We start from the raw sequence: 11,197 nt of genomic DNA, 5'->3' as shown, positions 1-11,197 counted from the left end.
CGATTACTGTATTTTGTTGTCATGTGGATGTATCATAACCCAAATCCCCTGCAGGTGGGTAGCTATTTCCTTTCAAAAAGTAAATTATGCCACAAAGAGCATTCTTATAAATGCCTTCTTCATTATAATTTCCTTGTATTTGATTCTTAAAGCTGAAATCCCTGGGTAAAATGAGCATGCTTCCTGGTAGCTTCTGCCAGTTCACACACCATTCCACTAGCACTGCAAGGAATTTGCCTGCCCCCCATTCCTCCACCACCACCACCACCACCAGCACCACCACCACCCCCAACCCCTTTGACAGCACTTAGAACTCTTGAAACTTTTCCCAGTTCTCCTTTCCATAGGAACTGAATTAGTTCTGAAATGAGTCCTTTTACCTCCACCTATTTTTTTTTTAACTATCTCTTCCCACTAGGATTCTTTCTACCTCTGCTATGAACATATCATAGGTAAGAGAGAAAATGTAAACAGCTAAAACCAAACAATAACAAAACCAGGGAATTAATTATTTTCTAATTCTCTAGCACCTTTATTAAGATAATCTGAGATTTGGAAAATGACCTCTTTATCCATTTTATAAAGTAAAATTGTTTTCCTCTTCTTTCTCTAGACTACTTTTTAGTTAGATTAGTATACTTTTATCTTTTAAAATACATTTAAAATTACTCATTTTGATATGTGAAACAAAAATAGTTATTTCTCAATCCAAATAGTATTGTGTTCCCCAGCTCTCATAAGGTCAAAACCCATGTTAATTTACCCAGTTATTTATTCATTCAATCAAGTGTTGACTTTTTATAGATGGTGCAGATGAATTCAAAATTGAAAAAGTCTACAGAATATCCCTTCCTTCAAGTTCTCCTGAAAATTAAACATCATTTTTTAAAATTCTGCGAGTGTTGACTAAGTAAGAAGATATAGGGATTGAATTCTAGAAGTCCTTAATATTTTGTTGGAAGAACCAGTTTTGAAAATCAAAACTAACAGAACTGTGTAGACAAGGGACCAAGCATCACTGGGTCCTGAGAAGTGATTACAGTCATCCATTTTCCTTAGTCCTCTTCCTTATATTCCAACTTGCTTTGTTACAATCTGAGTAACCTATAGTGAATGCCTCTTCAGCCTATTAAATATCTAATGACCTTCTAAATGGAAAGCTATTTCTCTACTATTATCTTTATTGTTACTAGGAAAAATTACATCAACTGTTCTTAAAACTGTTACATTTTATTAATGTTTTGCTTTTTTTAAGTTTGTACATGTCCCAGAATTTAATGTCTTTTAAGTTATTATCATAATTATTCTACCAATGAAATGATTTGAAGTCTAGTAAGGATCAGAAACACAGATAAATTAACTGATTTTTATTATTTACACCAAATCATCCATAGAAATAGTATGAAATGTTTCACATCCCAACCTTAAATCTAATGTACCACCATATTTTTACACAACTCTTCTTAGCAATATATTTTATTTTAGTTCTCCCCATGTAGGTCCATGTAAATCGGTATGCTTTTTAATAAAGCCTTCCTTAAAATACAGCACACCTTTAAGTTAAAATTGGTTGTTGGTTTACTCTTCACAATTGTTTTAATCAATAATGATAGAAATATCAGTGGATATTCCTTTTTAATAATTTCCATCAGTTTTTTTTTTTTTAATCCTAATGGTGTCAGTTACTTTTTAAAAATTGTGACAATTGGACTGGGGATATAGCTCAGTTGGTAGAGTGCTTGCCTTGCCTGCACAAGGCCCTGGGTTCTAATCCCTAGCACCACACACACACAAAAAAAGTGATAATTGGTTTTTGAAATCTCAGACTTATTTAAACACTTAGAATCTACATTTTAGATGTTGCTTGGAGGCAATTTATTTGTATACTTTATACTGACTGAAAAATGCCTTTTGGTCTCAAACTAAGTTCCACATAAAGATATAAATGAAATCATATTTGAAAGGCATAATTAAACTTTTCAAAGAGAGCAAAATATATCAGAAGCCTTTTCCATCATCCAGGAGTCATTCGAACTGAACTGATCATCTTCTATAGTTAGTTGCCCAATTTGAAAGCAGATTTGGGCAAAATTAGCACTGGAGACTGAAAAAAATATTCTGCTAGTATGCCTAATTTCTGAGTGAACATACAATTAAGACCCTTATATTGGTGTTTATTAGCACACTTGTCAGCATCCCTATTATAAAAACACTTGTGGAATTATTATAGGGTTATCAAAATCATGAGATGAACCTTGGTAAGCAAAATTTTAGGACATATTTTCTTCTTAATTACAAATCTTCAAAAGAAACCTCAAATAGAATAAGACCACAAGTACATTTTACATTTAAAAAAAAAGAGAATTCATTTAATACAAGTGAGATCATTATTTTATTTTCTTTAAAAAGAACTGGTAGATAAATATTGAGTGTTAAATACTAAGCTGACTTCTTATAGGTTGGTATTATTTCATTAAATTATGTTTCAAAAGTTTTTAGATAAGTGGTGAAGTTTTGCTATATATCTTATAATTTGCCTCAAATTCACTCAAAGATTTCTGAACTTTGCCAACATTTTGGGTGAAGTTAGGACCAAGTTCTGGTCAGCACCATCTCTTCCTGTGAATACTGGACTAAAAAAAGGTTACAAAACAAGAGTCAGCAGTTCTGACCATTTTGTTTTGACTTTGGGGTTTCTTTGAATCTGAAGCTCAAAACCAAACCTGGCGGAGAAGGAGAAGGAAAGGAAAGAAGCAATGCAAACTGACAGGAATAAAATACCAGAAAGATGGAAAAACTTCTTCAAGTCTCTATAAACCAAAGCCTATAACTTTCCACAACGTTCTTTATGACACCAAATTTTTCATTCTGTGCCTATAACACATGCCTTAGAGAAGTAAAAGAAAGTCATGAATGCATTTTAAAACATTATTTTTGACTGATACCTGGTAGAATATCACCCTTTATTTGGCAGAAAGCAATGAACTTTTAATATTCAGTGAAATCAAGAATTTGAAAAAATAAGACATGATAGAAATGATCATAATAAAAGGCCTTATATTTGCTTAGTGCTTATTTCAAAATGCTATCCACTTAGCTTTTCTAATTTGATCTTCTCCATTGAACTTGAACAAGATCTAGAAACTCACAATTAAATTGAATCATCAGAGTATCATCTTAAACATCCTTCTCTCGTCATTGAAAACAGCCTGATGCCTGGATGCCTAAAAGAGGACTGACCAATGGTCACATATGAGCGCACATCACTTTGAAAGATATTGCCTTCAAAGATCAAAAGCACCTTAACATGTTCTGTGGATGATAAATTATACAAAAGGCTGGTAGGGTCTGGCTCCTTTAAAGGCCAAATTTTACTACTTTCTATTTAGGGCTCTGTGAAGGAGATTTCCACCTGCATCCAACAAATGTAGATGACCTCAAAGCAGTTTTATGGGCAGTTTTTTTTTTTTTTAAAGATATACATATATGATTTCCAATCTTCCAAAGGGAAGAAAATGCCTGTGAAAATATGGAAATAGATCAAACAACTGGTGAGCAATAGAAGGCAAAAACATCATGTAAATCTGTTCAAATGAGTGAATGAATGGTCATATTCTTAGTGTACTGCAGATAATTTTATATCTTCTTCCAGTGGTAGTAAAATCCCAGTCAAGTGTATTTGTTACTAGTCAAACCTTGAACTGATGAACTATATCAGTTCCCACAGTTTAGTGGAACATTGATGGAATCAGAAGTAGTATCCAGGGAATAACCAAATAATTTGATCATTAGGACTAGATGAAATAACAATATCAATAATAATAAGCAGTAATATCTTTGATAATATATCTGTTGTATTGCTTGCTTTTGACAGTACATGTTCTAAACCCCCTGTTGAGTTTTTATATAACTTTTAAAGTCCTTCTAATAATTTTAGGGTGTAGATTTTGTTCTTTCTTCCATAGTGCTGAGGAAACTATGGAATAGAGAAGTTAATTTTCCCAAGTTCAATTAGCTACCTAATAGTGAAAATAAGATTTATGCCAAGATAGGGATTTCAGAGCTGAAATCTGAGGGACTAAGGTTATTTGGAAATAATCATATGGTCATTATATTTAAATAGAAATACTATGATGAGAAATGAATAGATATTTATCTATGCATTGTCCTGTGATCCTATAATCATTTCAAATAAGAAGTACAAAAAGGAAAAAAAATCAAATGACTATTATGCCAAATCTTTGACCTTGTCAAGCATCATACAAATGTAAATTATCATTGATTTCAAATTATCATTCATTTTAACAGCCATCCACAGATACTTGAATCATGTCTTATCTTACAACTTTGCTTGAAGAGTTGCATGAAAGTGAAAACTAATATTTTGTATGTGGTATTACATGGATCCTGAAATTAAAAAATGGAACTTGGTTTTCAACCTAATCCTAAAGGGTATAACCAAGAACTGAGTGTCTGACTCTGAGTCCCTTGGTCTGGGCTGACATGCTTGACCAGATACAGTCTCAAATATAGATTTGTAACATTTGTACATCCCAGTTCTGCTACTTACTAAATTAATCACTTAAAATTTAAACCTACCCCTCTGACCTATAAATTAGACATCATAGATGCAGTTATTTAAATAAAGAGATAATATAAAGAGCTAAATTCAGTACCTCACAGAAAACATATTTAGCCAATGTCATTGTTGCTATTGGGTATACTACTTCAATCTTGAATATGTATAGAGAACAAAATGATTTGGCCTTGTAGGGCTCATGAGAACACAACTGAAAGCAATATTAAACCATATTTTCAGGTAGGAAAGCAGATAACTCCTACTTGAGAAATTTAAGTGGCTTCCACCTGTCTCCCACAAAAAGAAATCAGGGAGGAAAAGAAAAAGGGCCCCTCTTTGAAGCATCAGAGAGGGAATATGGGTCACAAAGTATATCCTTTTACATTCTGTGTCCTATCTGCCATTTATGCAGTCTTTAAAACTTTAACACCTGACTTTACTCTCTTTTTGAACACAGTTTTTATTGTTGCAATAAAGTATTTATACAATATTTCAGAAAAAAGGTTTGTATTCTCTGGTCCAGTTTTTTGTTTTGTTTTGTTTGTTTGTTTTGCAAACTGAATAACGTTTTTTAAAAGATAAGGTTGGCCTTAACGTGCAAATAATCTCTCAACGTTTATAGATGGGTAGCTCTATTTTTTTCATATGTACTATTTTATATAATAATGTTTCCTCCTTGCCCAGAAAGTTAAAAGGAGAATTATTAAATTTCCCATTCCTTTTAAAAGTTTGATTTAACTTCAAGTAGCTCATTTGAGGGCTAATGGTAAAGGACCTTCTGAAATTTACTAAAAATTTTCCAACTTAGGAAACATACCAAATTTCAAATATTCTGACCATGGGTTCATATTTTTGGCCAAAAAAGTGTGCTGACTATAGTTAACAAGCATTTGACAAGTAGTGGTTTTGCTAACTGCAGATCTTATTGAACATGCCACACCATTTCTTTCATCACTATTCATTTGCCTAATCTCACCAAAGCCCATTAAAATTAGAGCAGATGAGCTCAGTTAAAACATGTATTGCATGCCACTTGGTTTTAGGATGATAGAACCACAAATTAAACTTCATACTCCCTATTAGCATACTACATTTCATCAAATGAGGTCAACTGCTTCTAAAGTTAACATGAAACAGGCTGAAAAATGCCCCAAACTCAAAAGCACTGCACAACAAAACACAACAAAAATCTTTTCAAATTACATCCACAAGAAAATATGCACCATACCTCAATCCAAACCTCAGGGTCTTTACTCAGGACACCCTCAGACTTCTACTTATAAATCCAGTCCCACACTCCTTTGTATGATTCACATTTAAGCAAACATGCATACATGCAAAACTATTTTCATCAGAAAACCTTCACACTTATTTTAAAATAAATTGCACATATATAAATATTTTTAAGCCTAGTTTAAACCTTTAAAAATGTTTGATTTTCTTTCTCTTCCATCATGATTTGATCATTTCACTTTTTCTTTCTACTAACAGGCACCTTTTTTCTTGACACTCCAAAAGTCATAATATTAATGATTATTGAATTTTCCCATCTTTTGTCACTGAAATAATCATTTAAGTGAGCATCAGCATCTTTGCATATAATGAAAATAAGCATAGGAATCACTCTAGCTTTTCATCAAGCATTGGACCCACATACATATATCAAGTCTGAATATAATTACTAAGACCAGCAACCAGACAACGGTAGAAAAGAAAGTGTCTGGAATTGCCATTTGAGAACCTACAGAGTGCTCATTGATTAGATGAGGGTCATTGACTCAACGAGAAAAACAGAATTTTCCCTGGGAGCAGAGCTGCTTCCTCTTGAGGAGATTCAGGAGTATCTGCAGTTCAGGTAATTTACCATTTCAAGAAAGGTTCAGAAAGGATTCAATCCTCTCTGAACCTTGGCTGTGATTGAGAAGACCTAAGCTATATTTTACAATATTATGACATTTTGTGGGTTCTTACAGTTCGCCTACAGAAATTTGCCTTGCAGGAATTTAGCCTAAGGAAATAATCAAAACTACGCACAAAGATTGAACTATCAAATAAGCACCTCAGTATTGTGAATAATATCAAAATATGGAAAGTAACACAGATGTCTAAAAACGTGAGACCCCATTTAAAACTGTTGTGGCCATTAAAAGTATACTGCAGAAGAATAGTTTGTATTATAGAAGATAATTACAGTAAGTGATAAGAAAAATATTTTATAAAACAATATGTAAGGCATGATTTTATTTCCATTTCATATGGGACTGTGTAGAAGCATATATACATATATATATATGTATATCTCCATATCTTTATGTCTGTATTATAAATGCTCATTTTACACATAATAGAGAATTGGTCATATTTTTGTGCTTGTTTGTATTTTTCAGGTTTGCTATCATCCTTTTGTAATTAGAAAAAAGGATATAATTATTTTGAGTTAAAGTGGACAACACAACCATACAATTTGTGAGCTCCCCTCTTAGTGGAAGGGCAGGATGCTATTTCTGAGAACTCTTGCTTTCTTAATTCTAACACATTTAAACTAAGTATTTAAGATGCTGAGAAGTGATGTTCTGCAACATTTTTCTTTGGGTACTAGAAAGCAGAACCTCACCAGCACAAAAGAGGCCTTTCCAGTCATTGCCCCTTCTCCTTTCAAGGATATTCTGTATACTGAATTCTAACAGCCTACATTAATAGTCCAGCTTTTGTATTGTTTTATATAAAGAAAATTTTTGAGGTTTTAAGAAAGATTAATTTTCATTTACAAATCTATCTTTAATAAAATATGTATTCTGATGGCCCTCTCAAGAAAACAAAATTGAAATTACTTAGGAAGCTATGGATTAAATTTATTATTAAATAAAGTTTAAAATTTTAAAGAAAAAGCTCTTGGTAAATACACACTTTAGTTTTACTGACATTGGAATAGAAAATTCAGTTAAAATACTGAGGGTTCCTTCTGAAACACAGTTGAGTTCACCCATAATTTACACACACACACACAGGCACACATTATCTCTCTTTCTCAAAATAGTTAACTGTAGTCTAAACTAATGCTGAGACATTTATTATCTAGTCAAGAATATATTTAGCATTTCTAATGAAATGCCAGTTTTTTAAACAAATAATTAGTACTACAGTTGTGTTTACTATTTACTCCCAAGGAACATACAGTGAGCAAATGACACAGACAGAGATCAAAACTGCATTAAAAAAGTGTAACATTAAATTTTGTTTTTTAAAAGATATATTAGTACTTAATAAATGAATGGCCCCAAAGTTTTACATAGTCATATATTCATGCATTTATTTTCTCATATTTTGCATATTCATGATGTGAAAACTTTGCCATATACCAAAAGAAAAAAACACATTTCTAACATAAATAATTTCAAAATATTTAAAACCTGCACTGCTTTTAATAACTTTTATTGTTTTTAACATGTGACATTTTATCCCCATTAGCAATAACAGATGTCTAATGCATTAAAAAGGAAAATCCTGCACACGTGTTGAAACAGAGGACTTTACTGAAAGGAAAGCATGTGCTTTGATTTATATTAGTCAAAATTTAGATACTGTACTTGGTGCTATTTCAGGAAATGAAAAGGTGAGGAAACAGTTATATACCAGTAAACCAGAGCAAAAGTCTCCATAGAAACCAAAACAGTTTAAATGGGAGCCACTTAAGCTAAATTAATACCTAGAATATGGTCATATTAGCCCCAAGAGAACTAATTCAAACAAAACAAAACCCTGTCCATTGATTCATACAGGCTACATAGTATTTACAATTCTTCTTTGTTCACATTCAATTGTAAAAATTTATCAGTCACTGAGATTATGAAAATTCTGGTGAATTCCAAAATGAAAAGAAGACAGCATTGTTTTCTCTCTGTATTAATACTCTTCACTGCTGAATAAAAGGAAAGCAAAGGGCAAATTCACAAATAGTGATCAATAAATCCAATTTTGTTTGTTTGGCTGGTGTTTTGCCTCCACTTTCATAGGCATCTTCTCTTCTGCAAGCTATTCCAGTTACTGCAACCTTCCACTGCAAACAGCTCAGAGATAGGTACCTCAAAGTCAATGCAGATGGCAGTTAATTTACTGAATTAGCTGTTTGCATAAATTATGTCATTCAGATTGCCCAAAATACCAATATTGAAGTTAATATATTTATTTTACAAATAAGTAAACAAGTTTGAATTAATTAAAACAGCATGCCCCAGCTTAGACAGTAGGGAGCCAGGTTTTGACCCAGTTGCCTCTATCTCTAGAGGTAATCTTGACAAATGTTGCTCTATTGTAGCCAGTTCCAATGACAATGAGATGTCAGCTTGCATATGACCCTTGCAAAAGTGGCTCGGCATTGTTTGGGGGGGCCAGGACCATGAGCAATATTGCAAGAATAAACTGAAAAAAATCTTTATAAAGATTTCTATAGTTTTAATCTTTCAAAGAGTATGTGCTGCAACTGGGAAAATTTCTATTTCATTCAATTGGCATGAGGTTTCCCTAATCTCATTTTACGTATAAGTATTGCTTCACATTCGTAGAATGAGAAAGAAATAGTTCTCTGAATCTGAATTGAGATGTTTTTTAAAAACTTCAGAAATATGTGTGCATGTGCCTTTGCCATATATATGTATGTCCTACTGTCTGATGGTATAATCAAAGGGCTACTACTGCAAGATCACGTAACCCTTGGTCTTTCCTTCCAACCATACATTTCATTCAAGTCTCTGCTTTATAATTGATCATATTGTAGGCTGTCAGTTAAAATATCCTATTTATGACTATTATCCTATTTGTGATGCTTGAAACAGCAGAGGGAGAGGAAGCAGGAAAATGAAAAAGTGCAGGGAGAGAGAGAAAGAGAGGAAGAAAATATGCCATTAGATAAATCTTCATCCTGTATTTTAGCTCAGGTCTACCCCCACTATGGTGAAAATGGATATCAATACCCTTGTGCTATTGGGCAGGGTTACTTTCAGGTTTATTCCCCCCACCCCACCACCACCACCCTCTTTAAAATTGTTTTTTAAATTAAGTTGAGATGAATTTCTGAATATAAACATTTAACATTAAAACAAAGAAAATGTGTATAAATTTGTGTTTTATCATTTTAACAAAGGAGAAATGCAATTCATGGGATTTAAACTAAAGCCAGGTCATGTCCATGTGCAGTGCTAGTGTAAGAAGCAGTTTGCTAAGTTATACTGTCACAGTCAAGCAGTCCAGATAAGTGACAAGAGCAGCAATGAAGTCAGGAATGCTAAGGGCCCTGGCTAAGAGCACAGTGCATACAAACATCAAGGAGACTTTCTTTCCAGAAGAAGACACTCTTCAGACTGATTGTGAGTCTGAGGATGGCTTGAAACTTTTCAAGGAGGTTTACAATAAATTTATTAGCAAATGGATCAAATGACAAAGGTGAACATAATTCTCATATCTATGGCATTTAATTCAGAAATGAGGTTCTTCCAAAATAAGATTCCAAGCATTGGGAGAACTTCCAAGTCAAACAATTTTGTTTATAACAATTTCTTCATTAGTTTAAAATAGAATGCCATTATTACATTTCTGATTTTGCAGATATCCTTTAAAAGTCCTTTTTTTCATATATCTAATATTTTTCATTTATGCTCTGAATTGCTACAATTTATCTGTAATTGCTTTCTAATGCTCCTATGTCATTAGCTATTGGCTTTCCATGTATTATTTTACATCACAATTCTATTAGTTGTTCATTTATCATCCAAGACACAAATGACTACCTAAAACAGAAGAAATTAAAAAGTCATTATAGCTCCCTTGTACTTTCTTATTCTTCTCTCTAGGTTCCCATTTTCTCTCTCTCCTTTTCTCCTTCTCACTTCTCCCCTTAGTCTTTTTTATTCTTTTTATGCAGACATTATCAGTTGAATTCATTGACTAAATTTCATATGCTACCATATAAAATTAAGTTTCTTTTCAAGATTATTTCCTTCTGTAAAAAAGCACACAAATTATGTATGCTTTCTACAGAAATTACAGAGGAATAAAACATGAAGATATACTTTATTTTAGCTTTGTAAAGTTATTTGTCTACATAAATGTCTCCTTTGGGAAAGAGGGGTTGACAAAATGATCAAGAAGGTGAACAATTTCCTGACTCCCCTTACCCAAGTCAAATGTTCATGGTCATTCTTATATGCAGCCCTAAACTAAACAAGCACATATATGTCATAGTAAGGAGAGAATGAAAAGTAGCAATAATGAAGGCTCAGTTTACATTTAAATTGGGCTGGATCAGATTGAGTTTTCTTGCTCTGTTTAATATCCAATTCTTGTGCAAACTTTCATTACCAATTTAATATAAATCTATCATCTATTTACTGAATTCCTTCTATGAACATGGCTCCACTCTCAACAGTTTTCTATTTGGTTAAGAATTTTTGCTCCAAGCAGCTCATAGTAGAATTAAGGAACATACACTTTAACTAATATATGCAGATAGTGAATAGGCTACGTGGGGAAACAGTAATATAAGCTACTAGGAAGAGATAGGAGAATATAAGTCAGATACCGTAAGTTCCATACTATTTTATACTTAAATAACCCAAAATCGAG

The sequence above is a fragment of the Sciurus vulgaris genome (assembly GCF_902686455.1).
Source record: "Sciurus vulgaris genome assembly, chromosome: 8".
Taxonomy (NCBI): Eukaryota; Metazoa; Chordata; class Mammalia; order Rodentia; family Sciuridae; genus Sciurus; species Sciurus vulgaris.
Note: the sequence above shows the minus strand (reverse complement) of the source record.